This window comes from Mustela lutreola, chromosome 2, assembly GCF_030435805.1.
Source record: "Mustela lutreola isolate mMusLut2 chromosome 2, mMusLut2.pri, whole genome shotgun sequence".
NCBI classification, from domain to species: domain Eukaryota; kingdom Metazoa; phylum Chordata; class Mammalia; order Carnivora; family Mustelidae; genus Mustela; species Mustela lutreola.
Window position 1 is genome coordinate 119983005 of NC_081291.1, and position 18876 is coordinate 120001880.

The following is an 18876-nucleotide window of genomic DNA, read 5'->3' on the forward strand; positions in this document are numbered from 1 at the left end:
AATAGTATCTGTCGGCCACGTTCCATTTATTATCTTTACAAAACTTTACTTTTTTTGTTTCTTACTAACCATCTTTCTCCCATAACCATCACCACCCCCACTCCAACTTCTCCAATCCTGCCCTCCCAGGCTTTTCTGTTCCTGTCCAACTCAAAATAAGTATGCTCACTGGAAAACCAGGAAAGCTGAGAAAAAGAATCCTGCAGACTTTTCTTTATAAATTATTATTTCCAATCAGCCGCCCCTCCCCCATCACTTTCTTCTTTTTCTCTAAGTTATGGTTTGTTTTAGTTCTTGGGAACCCGGGGAGGGTGACTGGCCTTCTCGAAACGGATAAATACATGGCACTCTTCAAAACAAAATAACGTCTTCTGTTTATTCGAGGTGTAATAGTAAGCTAAACAGGGACACGGAGATTAAAAAAGAAAAGGTTAGAGGCTCAGAAGACAACACCGCAGCCACAGGCTTTTCAGCGCGTCTGGTGTCAAGGATGTAGCTGGTGCGCCCCCTACTGGTGGATTCGCTTTTCCACGATACAGTTTTGCTTTTACCTTTAAAAGAAGGTGTTTGGAAATAATTAAAGGGAAAAAAAAATGAGGGGAATGGGAGGAAGATCCAACTAATTACGCGTAATCTAAACAAAAGAAAAGTTAACATATTATATAAGCTATGGAACCAAATCATAAGAATCAGATTTAATTTGCTTAACTTAGAAATGTACATATAACCTCCAGATAAGTAGGAGGTTAAACCGTGGGGAAAAAATAGGTACAAATTATGAGATTCAACATATGAATGAATTATGATTGTCCAGATGCCACGAAGGGCAGACCAAGCATTCACTTCATGATTGTGTATGCGTTGGTCTGCTCTTAGTAGCATTATTCTGCAAACTTTAAAAAAGCTTATGAATAATTAAGTCTGAAGAAAAAAAAACCCAAGGGGTTGATGTGGATAATGGTGGAGTACATGTATTAAAATAAATATTAATAACGAATGGTTACAGTAGCAATATTTTTAATCTCCCTCTCTCTCAAGGGGTAATAGGAAGAGGCACAAATTTTTCCTTGGGATAATATATAAAAGCTTTTATACATTCTCAAATGCCTGTGTTTGTGCCTGAACTCTATAATAATGCATTTAAGAGGTTAAAGGGGCTGGCTAGGTCTTTTGTTAATTGCTTTTATCATATAAATAAGCTATGGAAATACATTACAATTGTGTTATCATTGGTTGCATTTATTTACAGCTTTATTTTAATTAAGCCTGCTGTACTTATCAAGGAAATAAACTAACTGTGGCTGGCATTTATGCATAATAATGTGCTATGAAAATAAGATTAAAGAAGATGGCGATAGCAGAAACAATTTTCTCATTAGATTTTTTTAGAACATATGCATTAAAAAAATCAGATCACCGGCCACTCTATTTCAATCCGGCACTATCACTGGCCCCTAAATATAATAATAACTATAATAATCACAATAGATGATAGAAGCAGCACTGTTTTAGGTTTATAACAGATGGCTACAGTACTAGTAACAATGCACCATTGACTACTAGGGAATCAAAATAAGATTTGGAAGAGGATGCTTCATCCTTCAAGAATTTAAAAATGTTGCCATTGGCACAATGTATGAAAATGTAAAGTGCTTAATCTAAAAGAAGTATAGCATTTCCCTTTCATGGGCAGCAAAAAGCTGCATACTTTTAAAGCAAGATTAGAAATTAGGGAAAAAAAATGCGTAACTCCTAGGATATTCTGATTTAATTTTGCTCTACTATATAGGCCCAAACCCCAAATCCTTACCTGATTAAGTGTAGCTCAGTTTTATCTTTTACACATTTCTCTCCTAAACTCCCCTTATCCCTCCCCAAGTATTATATCTGAAGCCAACTAACAATTTTGTGGAGCTAGGGGACTGTAGACTTATTTTTTCTTCTTAATGGCAAATAGAGGTTTAACTTGCAGTAATTAGGTGAGAACTAGCCAAGCATCTTACTATTATGATGCTTGTTAAAAAACGCTTCTTTTCTGCATCTGCATTTGAGTGTGTTCCCCTCCTCTCTTAATCTTCTTATGGAAATGAAGGCAAACGGCAGGGAACCTGCAGAGTCTTGGAGAATGTCCTTGTTAACTGGAATTTCTCAGCATTGCTAATTAGCAGAGTTTGACGACCACCAGTATTGGGGGGAAAGCTCTGTTTAACCACTCACAAACCATTCCGAGGAAGAGCAGACTAATTTTATTTTGTAATTAAAATCTGAAAAGGGCCCTATTTGACAGTTAGGGCTATGAGAGTTTTATCTCCCCGTGAAATAATTACTGCCTTGATAACTCAATTTTCTGAAAAATGTCAACTGTGGGCTCCAAAAGTTTTAATTTCATTACGTAAGGAAAAAAAGAGAAAAATAGAAGAAAATGTACAGAAAGGCTTTCTAATTCTGGAAGTGGTTAAATATATTAGGAGCCAGATTTGGCCAAATGAAGGGTTTTTTTTCCTCCCTTTTTTGTTATGCTTCCTCCGGATCCTAACCTTCCAGCCTTCTTCACTGAAAGCGCCCATGGCAGTGGCCATACTGCAGTGAAAGAGATCATATCAGTGGTGTGGTAAGAGGCACAGAAGCTAAAAAGAGAAGTACGGCAACCCAAGAAAAGTTTCTGATTTTAAAAGCAAAAAATAAAGGAAAATTCCAACGTGTAGGACAATGCTGGTGCAATCTGGTAAGGTGACATTTTATTGATATTTATCCCCAAACACAACAAAACTGAGAATTGCAGAATAAGGAGACTGGTATAAGCCAATTTAAAACATGTTTCCTTTTTCCCCCTAAATTAGCCCCCCCCCAAAAAAAAGTCCCTCAATCCTTCCAAATTGGAGCATGCCACAAGACTTCCAGAATGATCAACACCTGATTCTTCAAGATACATGAAACAAACACAGATAAATGAAGGTAAAGAAAGGCACTAGAGAATTTCTTTTCCTTACAAAAGCACCACATATTTTCCAAAAACTCTAAGTCTTAAACTGGAAAAAGTTAGGATATTGAAAGTAAGAGCAAAAATTAGAATTGTGCTATTATCAAACTTCACTTGCTTTAGACTACGAAGGATCCCTCACAAGATCCTAAAGGGGATACCACAATTTTTAAAAAGCAGTTTTCAAAATGATAGAAAGCCCTTCATCTACATTTCCTCCATTTTCTTCCTGTTGCCAAACTTGTCAGATTTTGAAAGTGGGAAAGGTTATTGACAGGAACTATAATAAATGTTTCTAGATGACACAAAGAGCAAGCATATATCTCTATCCCTTTTTATTTACTAAAACATAGATATGCATATGGATGCATGGTGGATGGGCAATTTAAAATTGTTTAATTATATTTTTTTCTTCTTGTCTGTCCCTTCAGCACCTTGCCTTTAATTTCCAGAAGTGGTATTACACATAACAAATGAACAAGGGGATAACAAATGCTATTTCAGTCCAGACCCAATTTCACCAAATAATTTCACTCAAGAGCTGTAAGGACCCTTGAAACCTAAGGAATGCAGAGCTGCTCTGAATCCAGCTCCTTTTTATACTCACTCTCTTTCATCTGATTCCCACTGATGAAATAAATACATTTTAAAAGGAACTCAATGATATAAAGAAAACCAATATTTCCCCCTTACTTCAAATTATAGCAACAAAAGTAATATATAATCACTTGTGTATGTCTTCAGGGCTATATATGACAATCATCATATCGCTTCTAATATTACATATATATGTACCTCCTTCATATATTCCAGCTCAAATATTTCCTGGAAAAAAGGATTCACATTTCACAATTTCATTTCCATTTCTGAATTATCAAGCAGTTTTAATGTAAGAGCTGTCTCTGCACTGCAGCTGTTGTCCAGGGAAAAACATAGTGTGCCCATTAAATGATCTAATTATTTTAAATAGAAATTCCCTTTAAAAAAAAAAAAAGAAAGAAAGACAAACTGAAACAGCCTCCTACCAGTGGTTTTCAGTTATACTGAAAAGAAATGAAACTATAATTTTGATTTTAAAAATCAGAAGAAAGGAATGAAAAGCGAAAATAAAACCAGGCAAACAGAGCACCAGGAACTGCAAGTGGGCCAACAAACCAATGGCCCTTTCACACCTCTAAATCATCGCTTGAGAGTCTAAATACATATCTCCCTGACTGACCACACTATCTTGTGCAATTAATCATACCAAAGGAACAGGGTTTCCTTAGAACCCGAGTTTTCCAGTGACTAGGACTGTTACCGTGATTTTAGGAAAAAGATGACGGTCTTAAATTCTCCAAACTGATTATTTCCTTTAGATGTGACCACAAGTTTTGTGGGGAAAACAAACCTACAGCTTCCTTAAGATTTCTCTGGAGCATATTAAGTGGCTCATGAATGACATCCCAGTGCATGCCAGGCTGCACACTCACTGCAGCGGCAATCCACCACGGAGGGAGAAAGTCTCTCCCTTAGTCTGGCTCCTTCTAAACTGCTGAAGTGGAATTTTGTCTTCTCCTGGTGCACACTGCTTCTGTGTTACTTCAAGTTCCCTTTCCAGAAGTACCACCAGACATAACACAGACTCAAAAAGTGACAGTGCTCAACTACCTCAGAAGGCAGAGGTGTTTGGGGAAAGAAATGAGATCAGCTTTACCTACAGGAGGGACAGGAATACTATCGAAGGAAAAGGAAGAAAGTCTTTCACCTGTTTATATGAAAAGAAGTTGAAAGCAAATCATTGGGGTGAAAAAAAAATCACCTACAGTCACCATCAGCCCTAAACAAAACTACTACCCACTTTTTCTCAGAGTTGCAGCTGTGGCTAGCCTTGGAAAGTGCTCTAAATCAATGGGTACACCCATCCTGGGTGGCCTGGCACCCTCAAGGTCTCCCATTGATATCTGGAGCCCTCTACCAAAAGCTCTTTTGGCCTCAAAAGAAATGTCTGAGAAATCTGCCTTCCCAGGGGCCCACTTCTGCTCACCCTCTAGTGCCCCTTTCCAGCCCTGGCTCAGATGGAGTTGGGCTTCCAAACCCATCCCAATGGAATTCTCAGATGGCTAGCCTAATAATCTTTAAAGGCTCCTTCAGAGCTGTGGCTCTGACTTTTATCTCCTCTCCCAACCTTCTGCCCTTTTTGTAGGCTCTCCCAATTCCTTTTCCCTCCCGCCCCACCCCCACTCCTTAATTTGAAGATCATTGACAGGATAGGCTGTAATGAGTCCTTCAGAAACTGTTATGATCTACAGTGACAATCTCTGCACCTAATTCTCAGATTATTGACAAGCACCGTGGGCTCAGTGGTGTCAAGTTGTACTCATGGTTTCAACACCCTTCAGCAACCTACAGACCAGCTGGGCCCTGAAGGACCTGGAGTCCGAAGAGTTTAGCTGCCCCTTGCGTGGCAGAGAGATGAGTATCTGTCTGTATCTCAGCTCTCTCAAGTTCGCCTGGGCTTTCTCCCTGGTACCTTGTCTGTTTCAGGGTTAGGTCAAAGGAACTATAAAGGCTCTTCAAAGCTTAAAACAAAGCTTAAAAACAAAGCGAAAGAGCAAACTTAATAAATGAGGGCTCATCCGTAATAATCAATCAGTCATCTTCTCCACCCCCAAATAGTTACCAAACTCCAAGCCACACAGCCTGGCTTTCATAGTGAGGCTTGGGTTCATCAAGAAGGGTCTGAGATATGGGAGGGAGAGGGAACTTGGAACTTGGCACAGACTCAGTGGGCCCAAGCTAGGGTGGCCCATCCTCTGAGATTGCTCTCAGGGTGGGGCACCATTGACTACTCTTAAAGCAGGGCGCTCAGCCAAGAGGCGCAGGCTAAGGCCTGGACGCTGGGACAAGAGACCCCAAATGCCCGCTCCGCCCCTAAAGGGCTCTTTGCTGTTGCAGAAAAACGGGGGCCTGTTGCCAGCCGGGGTGGTTTTTCCTGCTTCTAAGGAGTCAGTCACTCGCTGCCCTCTCCCCAGTCCCCAAAGATGGAAGGGCTGTCTTCCTGCTGGCTGCCGTGGGGCGTGGGATTCCCGCAGGGGCTGAGGCTGCCTGAAACCACAGAAATGACACTGCGCTGGAAAAGCTGGGTGGCATTCCCAGGCCTAGGCCACCCACTTGTTTAGTTCTCTTTCATAAACTAGGGGTTGCGCTTTCTTCCTGGGCCCTGGGAAGTTGGGGACACACAGCCCGCTTGCAGCCAGGTGCGACTCCTCCCCTATCCCCCCTCCCGGCTTCGCCCTCCAGGTTGGGACCCCCTAGGGGCGGAACCGGGTCGAAATCTCCAGGCCACTGGTATTGCAAACTCTACATCACTTCTGAACAGCAAGTATATACTCCCTTTCACGGGTCGCCTCCAAGATTCTGCAGGCTTTGGCCTCCCCACCCACCAGTACCCGTTTGTTGGCGCTGGTTCCAAAACTGGCCCGGATTTAATCGTTCTGTAACGGGGACTCGGTTTTTTTGTTTTTTTTTGTTTGTTTATTTTTGTTTTTTTTGTTGTTGTTGTTTTGTTTTTTTGTAAAGCAAAGGGTGGGTGGGTTGCCTGTAGCGGGGAATCCCGCTTGCCCGTTATTTAGATAGGATTCCGGGTAAAAACTGATCAAAGCCTTTGATTCTTTTCCTGCCACGGTATCCAAAGTCATTTATTGAGAAACACAAGCCGAGATTCGATTCTGGAATCAAATGGAGAAGACATCTCTCATCGCACTGAACACCAGTTCCCCTGAAAACACAATCTCGGATCCAATGATTTGGGAAAGTGGGAGGAATAAATGTAAGAACAACGTAAACTTGCATAACCACAGTATTAAATATTTTTAAAAGTAATTCTGTTATGAAAATTAATCTGGTTTCAACAGGGAAATTAAAAAAAAAAAAACCAACCTCTTAACTTCTTAAGATTCTTATCTTAAAGTTAAAATTGTAAGTACATCCCCAAAGATTGAAATCATAAAACACCTTGTTGAGATCATCTGTTCCTTTAACACTGGAATTGTTTCAGTTTGATTTTAAACACCTAAACAAACCCATATTTCCCCATCATTTTACATTCAGAAGGTCTGTCATTTCTATAGTTTATCTTTCTGAAAGAGTTCAAAGTGTACTTCTAGCCTTATTTGCTCACCAAAGAAAAAGCCAAACCTCTTTCTTATGTAGACAGGTACTTTTGGAAGTGTAAAAATACTCCTCTTCCCCTAGGATAATTTGGATTTCTGGTCATTGAAAATGCTGAATTTCAAAAGAAAATACTCTTTACCATTGGCATACCTTCCCTGAAGTCCTATGGCTGAGATGCTGAGATAAAAGAAGAAAGGTGTCAGGCACCTGTTTCTTAAATAATATCTGGAATTTAACTGCCATCCCAGAAAGGAAAAGTTTGATCAAGATTGGTTTGGGGGATGCAACACATTCAAAGCAGAAACTGGCCTCTTAATTACACTCTGAAAATAAACAAATAAAAACCGAGCAAGTTATTTCGTTTACTCAGGGACTAGGGGCAGTTCTTTAAGGACCTCGGAGGACATACAAGATGCTGCTGACAACGTCAAAAGAGCAAGCAGAAGCATCTTCCGTTTCATTATTATTATTATTTTTAATGTGGACAGAACGGGAGAAGTAATTTGCTTGGTTTTCCACTGCTACAGAAGAAAGTTCTCTCTCTCTCTCTTTTTTTAAATCATGCTTCTCTACGTGTTTTACTATCTCAGATTCTAAAAAGAGTCCCAAACCCAAAAGGGGGTAGGGGGTTGCAGGGATGTGAGGAGGAACAGGTTAGTCTTTATTTTTTATTGAATTAAAATTGTATCATCTCCTTTTTATTTTTTATTGAATTAAATTATATTATCTTTCAAGGATATAAAAACTTGTTTCCTCGCCCCATCTCCTTTTTGGAGGGTAATAAAGAGTTTTATCTAACCCCAGAGCAAGGTTCTCGCGATTTCCAGGACTGGCGCTGTGCATCTCCTACTGTGTCCAACAGGGGGCGCTGGTCACGAACCTGCGCCGCGGCTCAGCGCCGCTTCACATCTGAGCCGGGTTCCAGCCCCGGAAGGCGAGAGCCGCTCGCGGGGTCGAGTACAGAGCTTTAGTCTTCGTGGATAAAAAGAGATTAAAGGCTAAATTCTTTTTTTGGGTGTGTGTGTTGGGGGGGGGGTTATCAATTTTAACCAACTACGAAAATGTAGAGCTTTTTTATCCTTTGATGTTCTTATAAAGAAACTCCTATTGGTTGAGGAATTACACGGTTTCTGAGCCAACACTGCAGCTACAGTGTGGGGGAAATTATTTAATTAAAAATATATTTTTCCATCTGTTCACATGATCTTTTTAGAAGTACTTAAAAAGCTGACACTGATCCCTTTGGCCTGTTAACCCTGCCCTAAGTTTCAAATACTTTAGCTATTTCGAAGGCCCTTCTATTAATTTGAAGGGGAAAAATAAAAGAGACCCAAATATTTAAATCCCCCCCTAAACATTTACTGTTCTGCGTCCCCCCCTTTTTTCCCCCCTTAAACAGTGGCTTTTGTGTGATTGACATATTTCACGACTGCCGATTCTGCAAAGCCAGGTATAAATGACAAGAAGCGGCTCTAAAAAAAAATCTGATGTTGGACTACATAACACCCATGTATAAGATGAAATCTAAATAATATTGTAATCCACCCACCCCCACCCTAACTTAAAAAAAAAAAAAAAAAAAACCTTCACCTGTATTTAAATAGCGTGTCTTTAATTACAGCAGTTGGGGATGCATGAGGCTGAAATGAAATTAGCAGTCATTACCAGTCCTTTAACTCTGTGGTGCTTTTGATCAGCACTAAATTAGCTTTCCAGTCCTAACAAAGACTCTACAGCAAGCAGTGGGCTGTAAATAAGACAGCGCGACCTGCCCTCAACACCTTTTCTCTTGTCAATCATAGCTCTATCATTCAGCCCAAGATTAACCTTTATCTACCAAATTTAAAAAAAAAAAAAAAAAGAACGAAAGAAAGAAGAAAAAGAGAAAAGAAAAAGGAGGCCGGAAGGAAAGGCCCCTGACTACCGCATATCGCAATAACTGAGGTTCCTAGGAGGCCCCTTTAAATTGTATTCTAATGTAATGAGTTTGTGTCAGAATCTGCAATTTCCAAATCATGCCCCCCCCACCTCAGCCCCCAAGACCTCTTCAGTATATTAGAAGAGTCACAATGCTGTTCAGGTAGGAAAGGAATCCCTTTCTCCATATTAGTAATTGAGCATGGGCCACCCTCCCTAAGTCAACTGGCCAGTGGCCTCTCCTCCTCTATTAGTCTAACAAAATTTTGGGAGAGGAGGAGATGTTTGAGGAGAAAACACTGATAATTTTAAGGCATATACATAAGTTTCCGGGATGAAAACAATCAATTTACTCCACTAATAGTCTCTAGTTTCTAAGCCTGCGGAGAAAAACCACCAACAGCAACAACAAAAACCCAGCTGCTTTTCCCAGTACTGAATTAAAAAAGTAAAACATTGATTCATATTGCCATTAGAGGGCGCCAGAGAGCAAGCCCATCACCTCTCGCACAACTTCCCACAGAAGCCCTCCTAGCTTCCAGCTCCGCCATGCTCTGTGATTCCTTCTCTCAGGTAATATTTCCTGCTTATCCTGTCCTCTTGTATCTCTAGCCCCCTCAGTGTCAATCTCTATAAAGAATGAGGTGTCGCCATGTCCCTTTCCTTTGCTTTTTTTCACACCCCCTCCCTAACTACCACCAAAATAGTTAAGACGCCAGATGAAATAGTAGCAACCCCTTAATGATATGTACCTTTGGGCTCAAATCACTCTTTCCATTCTATGTAACCTTGGTCTGGAGAAGGATTTTTTTTTTTTTTTTTTTTTTTTTTTTGGAATGAGATGCTAGAATTTGACATTTTTAAGATGGAAGCCTGAAATTTTTCATTTCTGCATTTCTCTCTGGGGGCTCACGGATTTCTACATTTTCAAAGAAAAAGAAAAACACACACCCTTGCAAGGCAACTGATTATGTTCAGCACTAAAACTGTTCAGAAGAGAATAAAATAATGTCTTCATTTCTGCATTTGTTAAAGAAATCAAAATTAGCATTTAATTCCAAAAGTTAACGCTTTCAGACTTAAATCTGCCTGTGTTAAATGACTGCCACACAGGGTGTATTTCCAGATCTCTTAAAGGTCAAAAGAAAAAAAAAAATAGAATGAGGGGAAGAAAGTGAGTTGGGGGGGTGGGCGGAGAGGAGTGAGCTAGCAGTGAATGTCAAAGTTGGGTTGCAAGCTACTTACATGTCCATGCCAGATCAGGGTGTTGTCTTGTAGCAGTTTGATTGGCAGGTAAAAAAGCGAAAGAACGTGAGGGCTTCCTGAGCCTCTTGTCAGCCCAAGCTTGATCACTTCTCACCGGACAGAACGAGTTGAAGGAGCTTGCAATTCCCCTCTCGTCCTCCATCCAAGGCACCGTGAATCCATTTCGGCTTTTCTTCCCCCCAGTCTCTCCATCAGCCTCCTGCCTTCACCCGCTTCGCCTTCCACCAGCCTCCAAGACCTAGCCTAGCGTTGCCACTGCAATCCCCTGCAACAAGAAAAATCGTTTATGGCTTAAAACCCCAAATGGCTGATTTTTTAAAAGAGAGAGAGAGAGAGAGAGAGGGAGAGGGAGAGAGAGAGAGGAGTGAGAGGGTGAGGGGGAGAGAGGGGGAGCGAGAAGAATGCACCCAGAGAACAACAAAAAAGTCAGTTATCCTAACACTGCTCTATCCCCCCACCGTACAGAAGAAGAATAAAAAAAAAAAAGCTTTATGTTTTTTCAGTGGGTATTCAAAGATAATTTGATGCCATTGTTTCTGCTACAGATGGTTCTTTTAAATACAATAACACGGCTCTTTGTGCAGGCTACCCACAATAAAAATCGAAAGCGTTCCCCTGAATAACCATTTTGTTCTCTCTTGTATGGGGCCAACAAAAGATGCCGTGAGGTAATGGGTTCTGTTTATTGAAGCCATAGAATAGGGGTTTGATAAAGATTTTTTTAAAGCAGAAGACCTTGCAAGGTCGGGCTGATCTCTTCATATTTTTTTTTATTAAAATATTTGTCCAATAGATTATTCCTTGGTGCAGCTGCAGGTTTCCTCCTCAATTTTTAATCAGCCCAAACATCTGTCTCTTTGAGGAGGCTTTAAAAAAATCTGCAATTGTATCAATGGTGCAGTAACCTAAAAACCTGAGTTTTTAGGCTCAGTGCAGGCAAAGGCAATGGAGTTTCAATTCTATTTGGGGTGGGGTGAGATGGGGTTGGGGGAGAGGAGACACAACAATCCCATAGAGACTGAAGAAAATGAGGCTTCCCTCCCTCCCCACCCCCCACGCCCCTGTTGACCATGCACAACTTGCATGAGTCAGATACAGATCACTGAGGACTTGAGGTATCTCTCCTGATCTCTGCAAGCTCCCATCCCTGCATGCATGTTGGATGGGGGCTAGGCAGGTTTTCTTACCATGCTTGCCTTCTCCTCTGGTTAGGTCTCCAACCTTGAAAACCTAGGATGGGAGCCCAGGGGGAGGAGTGGAACAGACTAAAGAGTAGTCTCTAGCACCCAAAGGGTCCCATTCTTGGCTCTCTTTCATTCACTGTTAGCTAGCTTTGACTCATTGATTGCTATCCTGCCAGGGGACTGGTGGCCACAGCCTGCCTGTTACAGCGCCGCATCCCCTCAGGCTTGTTCTCACAGCCACCCTGCTTCCTCCTCGGTTCCATGCGGAGCCTCTGCCTCTCCTAGGCGGGTAAGCCCTGCTACCTAGACTTAGCTGAGGTCAGTATCAACTTTGAGAGAGCCTTGGAAACCCTCAGGCAATGAGGACGCTGCAAGGGGAGATGGCTAGGTTTGTCTACCTTTCTATAGGAATTAATGCCAGGGCTCTCTAGGCCTCCAATAGCCCAGAGTGACAGTAATCCACTTTCATGACTTGTGCTCTGTGTGTTGTCACTTGTGGCAAGACAATAGTCTGGGAAAATGGCTTTAATCATAAAAACAAGTATTCATTGGGTTCTCTATCTCTGCCCCTTGCCCCATTTAGTCCTCCTTTTCTTCCCACAAACCCAGTCAAATAAAAGAAAGATAAACGCTCAAATGAATGCCTTGACAAAACTGATCTTAGCTTCTACTTTCCCTTTTGGAAACAATACTGTTACTGGTTTACATCTGGTCTGGAAGTCATCTAATAAGGGATTCTTGGGGACTATTACTTAGACACCTGTTACAGCCTTCCCTATGAAACTTGAAAAACAAATTTTAAAAAAAGGGCAGAAAATTAAACAAATTTTCACATGGTTGTTCCTCCGTAAATCATTTTAGATCTCAGGGCGAACACCTTAATAGGAGTTTGAAAAGAATGAAAGTCAGGGTAGTACCAAAAAGTTATGCATGTCCCAACCCTCTCTGGATCAAGAAAAGTGGGTTTGTATAAGCAATGTCACTGTGTTGGGGAGGGGAAATGAAGAGCGCAAATCAAGAGCCCCCTTTAATACAACAGGCTAAGGAGTGTGTACCTGTGACTTCAGGCACGGTAAGAAAAGTGGGGAGCATTATGCAAAACTGAAAGTCCATAGTAGAAACATTTCTTCCAACTAAAGGAGTGGGAGAGGGCAAATGTAAATGTTTACTCCAGTGTTTATAACTTTGCATTAAAAAGGTAATCCACTGAAATAACCTGGAATGATCTCTTCTTGCTTCCCTTGTCATATTTTTTTTCTGAATATCAAAACTTACAAAAGATGTCCCAACCTGATAAGAAGCTATTTTCCTTTTTCTTTTCTTCTTCTTCGATATTTTTTTTTAAACGAACTGAAATAAGAATCTGAATTGTTGTCCTCTTTCCTCTGAGGGAGGGGCTTGAGCCCCCCAATCTAAGTCTGTAAGATAGGAAGGCATCAGTGAGTAGCCTAAGGTGACTAGAGGTGAGTAAACCTCACACATTTTAACAATTAAATCTATTCAATCCCAGACATAAGGAAGTTCAAAATCTTTCAAATGGTCTCATTTTCTTGTGAAGGATTAGGAAGATCCGTTTCTGGAGGCAAGTCCCCTAAAGTCTCAAATGCTGAAATGCAGTGACACTCTATCTGACATGGGGGAAGCCTCAGCCTTGAACTAAAACAAGAAAAAGAAAAAGTGTAATGTGTTAAGGTGAAGGGCCAAAGTGGCAAACTGCCGTGGTAGGTGAGGGAATCCAGAATGAGTCGTCTGCAACTGGAAAACTGCTTTTTAAAAAATCTTTCTTTATCCAGAAACTAAGCTGACTGGTCAGCTCCTTTTCTCAGAGCAAACACATACTACCAAAACGATCCTAAGTTGTGGAAACGGCTTTCTGTCGAGGTTGAGGAGTTCATGTGAACCGACTTATGGGCATTTATAGGGGACTCTGAATTGGAAACTTCACTATTGAGACGTGCTTTGGGGCCAAAGCAGAGCTCTCCAATTCTACAAGGGCGAAGCTGTCCTGGGGAGATGTGGGGCTTTACCTCAGGCTCCTACACTGGGATGCCGGTGAGTGAGTGGCATTCAGCACGAACAACTCAGTTTGAGGAAAGATGGAAGGGAGAAAGAGAAAGGAAAGGTAGAGAGAGCATTAAAAGGAGGATTTATGCGAACTAATGGCAGAGAGGATTAGCAAGAGGGGCGCCCGGACCTGGTTTTAAAAAGGAGAGTGCTGCCTGTAAGGAAACACTGTACGCACGATCAGGGTCTAGATGTTCCAGCGACCCAATGGGCATACACATCACGACTTTTACAGAGATAGCATAGTGTCACGCATTAGCCACCAGCTACCGTGCAAGCTACAGCTTCCTTCTCCCCAAGCAATCAATCATCCACTAACTGGCCGGTCTACCCTCTACGTGGCCGGTCTACGTGGAAGTCAGTCGGACCGGGACGGCTCGGCTCGGGCCCCCAGACCCTCGGCCTGGCTCTGGCTCTGCGGCTCGGCCTCCCGGCGCCAGCTCTGCCGGGGCCGGGAGGCGCGGGGCGGGCGGCGGCCAGCAGTTTCTGCTCTGCACGGTCAGCCGGGCTCAGTAGGAGCGGCCGCGCCAGGTCGGAGGGGGCGGCTGCTTCCCCCATCCATGGAGGCCGATAACGGCGAGTGCTACTAAATATACCACGAGACTGGGAACGTGTTGCTCCCCTCAACTCGCCCACCTCCATGCCATTATTCACTTGCGTCGCCACTTGATGCACATTGCTAAATGGGCAGCGCCGCCAGGCAGACGTCTCTGCGGGACAGGACCCGGGGAAGGACGAGGTTTCGATGCCAGCTTTACAGACTCGAAGCTCTAACCCAAGGAGCGCGCGCGCGTATTAAGGACGGAAGCCTTGTTTTTCAAAGCCTCTGGAATCAGCTTCTAGTCGGAGCCTCGCCCTCTGTCCCCCGCCCATCCCCCCACCCCCCGCCGCTTCCCTCTTCGGTCATTTCCACGGTCAGGGAGACCTGAGGGGCAACTGGGGCTAAGGGGGAACGAAGGAGCCTTCTTAGACCCCCGCGGACCTTCCTGAGTTTCTGGGTCCTGCGGGGTGGGTCAGCCTTGACCTATTTCGCTCGCGTTGGTAAGCGGAGGCTCCGCCGGCGGGCAGGCGCGGGTTCCCCTGAGCTGGGGAGAAGCTGCAGCCCCATCGGCCCGCAGGCCCTCGCGCGCCGCCGGGTTTCCCGCGCTCTCCGTCGTCTGTTTCAGCGCGGATCCGTTCCGGGCCTGCGAGGCCTGCATCGCCTGGCCCGGCCCGGAGAGGGAAGGTTAAGGCCCCTTCTCCGAGGGTCCGGCTGCGCCGGCCGAGGAAGTGGGAAGCCTGGGTCCTCGCGGCCTCCTGCAGGCCCGGGCTTTCCAGGCCACCCTTCCCCACGGGCCTCACTGGCCTCTGGGCTGCTGGGAGGCGCCGGCTGGCGGGTGGGAGGGCAAGGTTTGCCCGACCCTAGGCTCAGTTTTCTAAGGGACGTTGGCAATAGCTGTTCCTCCGCGGGAGCGCACAGCGAGGCCAGTGTGGCTTGTTCTCTACTGCGTCGCGTGTAGGTGCGCGAGCTCGGGAGAGTCCTGGGAGCTTTGGGAGACGTGCATCCTCCCCGAAGCCTGGACGTTGGTCACCTCGGGGCTTTGGGGACGGAAAGTCGGGAACCGAGCTCGCGCCAAACTGGCAGCGGCGCAGACGCTCTCTGTGGAGGGCAGCCCCCCAGGCCTTCCAGCCCGACCTGGAAAGCTCAGATGGCAAGGGTGGGAGTGCGGGCTCCAAGGTGGCCTGCTTTCCTAGTGGCCAAATACTCAGCAGGGTCTTCCTCCCCGCGGGAAAACTTCTGAACTCTCTCAGGTTCCCTCAGTCTTTGTTTTATGCTAGGACACCTGGGTCTAGAGAAAGGGGTGCTTTTATAACTAAGAGGGAAGTTGGAGGAGCCAGTAGCAAGGCCTATGGGGCGCATTCATCAATAGCGTCTTTTTAATTTTCTTGTTATAGGGGAGCTTGGCTCAATCTGAAGAGCGTGAGACTCTTGATCTTTGGGGCCGTGGGTTCTAGCCCCACGTTGGGTGTAGCGATTACTGCAAAAAATGGATAACATTAAAAAAAATAAAAAATTCTTGTTATATATGAAGTGAAATTAAACAAGCAATCAAATTTTGTTTTTATGTTAACAATTTTAATTTTAAAATGTTAAATATTCAATGCCATGCATTTTGTGACGCTCCCCCCCAACCCCGATTTCTTTCTTTTCCAATAATTCAGAGTTTCAGTAAATGGAAATGTTTCTAGGCTCTCAACCTCTGAGTAACAGGGTAATACAGTAAGGGGAAGCAACCATGGAATCTTTTGTCCTGTGTCTCTCTGGCTTATCTTTACCAGTACCCACTCCTGAGATTGCTTCTTGTGTCAGTCTAAGCTAAATAAACTTGCATTTTGGATAAAATATTATTTTCATTTGCTGGACTAAACTGGGGTTATTTTCCAGATGTACACCTTTCGCAATATTGTAACTACCAGTACATGGTTGGATTTGATAGGCTTATATTGGAACCAAAATTCACATAGTGTAACCCCATAAGTACAATTGCAGACCCAGGGCAAAGGATGCGTGTATGTAAAAGTTTGAAAAAGTATCTTAAAGTATGGTGAGTATTCTTTGTTTCTCTATTTCAGAGGGCCAAGGATAGGCAGTTAGTCAGGGTGGCCTATCATACATTCTTAGAGTAAATATTGCAATGAATTTTGGGAGAGAGGGAGCATACCACTTAGGGATTTGACTGTGGAAGGGAGTTAATGATCTCAGGAAAATGATTTTAGGCAGAATTTCTATTTACACCTCCCCTTCGGATCCTTCTCCTATCACTTCCTCCTCACCCTTGAAGAAAAAGCAACATTCTGTTAGCTTGAAGGTAAAGAGAGGGAGGGAACTAACCTTTAGTGAGCATCTATTATCAGATATTTTTCTTTTATCTAAATCTCATAATAATCCTATAAAGTTGGAACTATTACTCCCCCCCCCTTTTTTTTTTTTTTTACCAGCATAAGGGAAGATCCAGCTGGGTTAAATATCTATGGTTACACAGCTGGCAAATAGTAGATCTGGGTTTCAAATCTAACTCTATAATTCTAAAACCCAGGCCAGTCTTTAGAATCTGGTGGACTGAGTTCAAATGGACTCAAGCAAGCATCACTGGGTTACTGACTGTTGTGGGTAGAGGAGGAAACTGGTTGTGAACAGTGTGTGGTCTTGTCTTTTTCCTCTTTCCTTTCTCCACTTGATCTTAGCCAAAAGGCTGAGAAGTGATCTTCTTTCCTTTCTCTGGATGGCAGCCTCGTAATTCTGGCTTTCCTTAGGAACTTTTGGCTATGATGAGATTGACTTGAGGCAGGGTGTCTTTTTCTGTGCCATACTCAAGTTGGACCAAGAGTGTAAAACTCGGTTTTCTGAATAAACATCTCAGCTGGCATCAGGTTTAAGGCTGCCCATTGGCTGGCTTGATCAAGGTAATGATTTCATGAGGACAGACTCATACAGGTCAAACTAAGTATCTCTCTTAAAACCCCGGCCTCAGCAACCAAAAGGGTGGGAGGGAAATATAGTAATAACAGAACACATGACTGCTAATTAACCTTATTAAGAACTGCAAACCAACGAACATTTATATTTTTATTTTCTCAGAAAGGCAATTAAATTTTTGCCTTCTATTAACTACCTTTCCCCTCCAGATAATCACCTATATCAAAACCACCCTTTAAAAGGTCAGTAGAAATTATTTTTAAGACATTCAAATATAAAAAAAGTATTGTTATTTTAATAGGCACTGTGGATAGTTTAATTTGTATCTTGTATTAAATTAAACATATGGTGAACAGGGTATAATAGATTTTCTGTAATTTAGCTGCCAATGTGGCAACAGCAGCCAGTTACTCTCACCAGCAGACTTGTCAGTGGTTTGTTTACTAGCTTATTTGAATTAAAATAAAGCTTCGCTTCTGCTGACTGCACATCATTATCTATGAGACCATAATCCTGCTAGCAAATCCTATATCTTCCAGAACTGGCTCTTTTGTTTGGGATTACTGAGAGCTTAGCCTATAACAAAGAGGAATAAGGCATCCCTCTCATCCTCATAATTAAGTGTGGGGACTAATTTAGAAACAAACCCAGAAAGATGTACTATTTGGAGTTATATTTCTATACAGAAGGAGGGGAAACAGGATAGGCCAAACACCCGATTGTTAACAGAATGTTTAAACTATTAAGCAAGTGTACTACAGGAATCCAAGCTTGTTAAAATTAAGAGCAATAGCAAATAAGGCATTGATGGCCTTTGCACGGGGCAGTAATTCTGTATGAAGGATCTGAAGGTATGTTTGGGAAGAGGAAGTATTAGGGTGTCAAGTTGGATAAGATGTGCTGTATGCTATGTGAATGCCATTTATTTTGTTCTTCCATCATTCTAATAGGTCACACAATTAATAGTGATTGTTATGGGCAGAGTTATTAAAAGGCTCTATAAAAATAGCTAAAATAAAAATAACACTTTTTATGCTCTAGAAAAATACAACTCATTAGAAATTGTTAACATTTACTTGCAAGGTGCCTAAAATTTAGCAAAAAGAAAAGAATGGATGATTTTTCTTGGCTCTTTCCATATATGCAAAACAAATGCGGTTTCCATATGCTCAAAACAAGTCTCCATGAATTCTGGCAACCCAATTCTATCTGTGTTTAAGGAGAGAATTTCACAACTAGGATGTATACAAAAACAGCTTTTACAATGCACAATCCATATATAAACTGATGCCTGTTTGTTAAAGAAGAGGGAAAACACAAGGGTTGATTTATCAATGTCTTTAACATTAATTATCACAGATGGGAATTCTGAGGACCTCTGTGAAACCAAACCAGACCCTGGTGAATTATAAAGCAGGTCCTTAGACTTTAAAAAACATTTAGGCAAAGTGACAGTTCAGAACATCTGTTAGCCTTCTGTCTGAGTATAAACTAGATGTCATGGAGTGCACAGCTGTAGGCATTTTAGGCTTTTTTGCCAACATCTGTCACAGCAGTACAATAATATAGGTAATTATCAACACCTTATATAAACTGTTTGCTATTTTAATTTTTAGAAAGAGTAAAATTAGTGTTACAGTCCTTGGCAAAAATAATTGAGATGAATAGAATCATTTTTCTCTCAAAGATGAATAAACGATCTGATAATTCTTTGAAAACACACATTTTAAATATTTTCTGCAGCCAATATTGGTATTATACTAAGCAAAAATTCTAAGTGATTCTTTTTTAAGCAAGGGCCAAAGTACAAGTGAAATAAGAGGAAAGGTAGAAAGAGGCCAGCAATTGCGACT

General features: G+C 42.5%; 1 long non-coding RNA gene across 1 annotated transcript in view; it reads left to right on the forward strand.

Moving 5' to 3' along the window:
* Positions 1–9535: 9535 nt before the first annotated feature.
* Positions 9536–18876, forward strand: part of LOC131824830 (uncharacterized) — a 143151-nt gene continuing 133810 nt past the window's right edge. The window contains exon 1 of the long non-coding RNA XR_009351001.1: positions 9536–9625. This is a non-coding gene — a long non-coding RNA (uncharacterized LOC131824830). The remainder of the gene's footprint in view (positions 9626–18876) is intronic.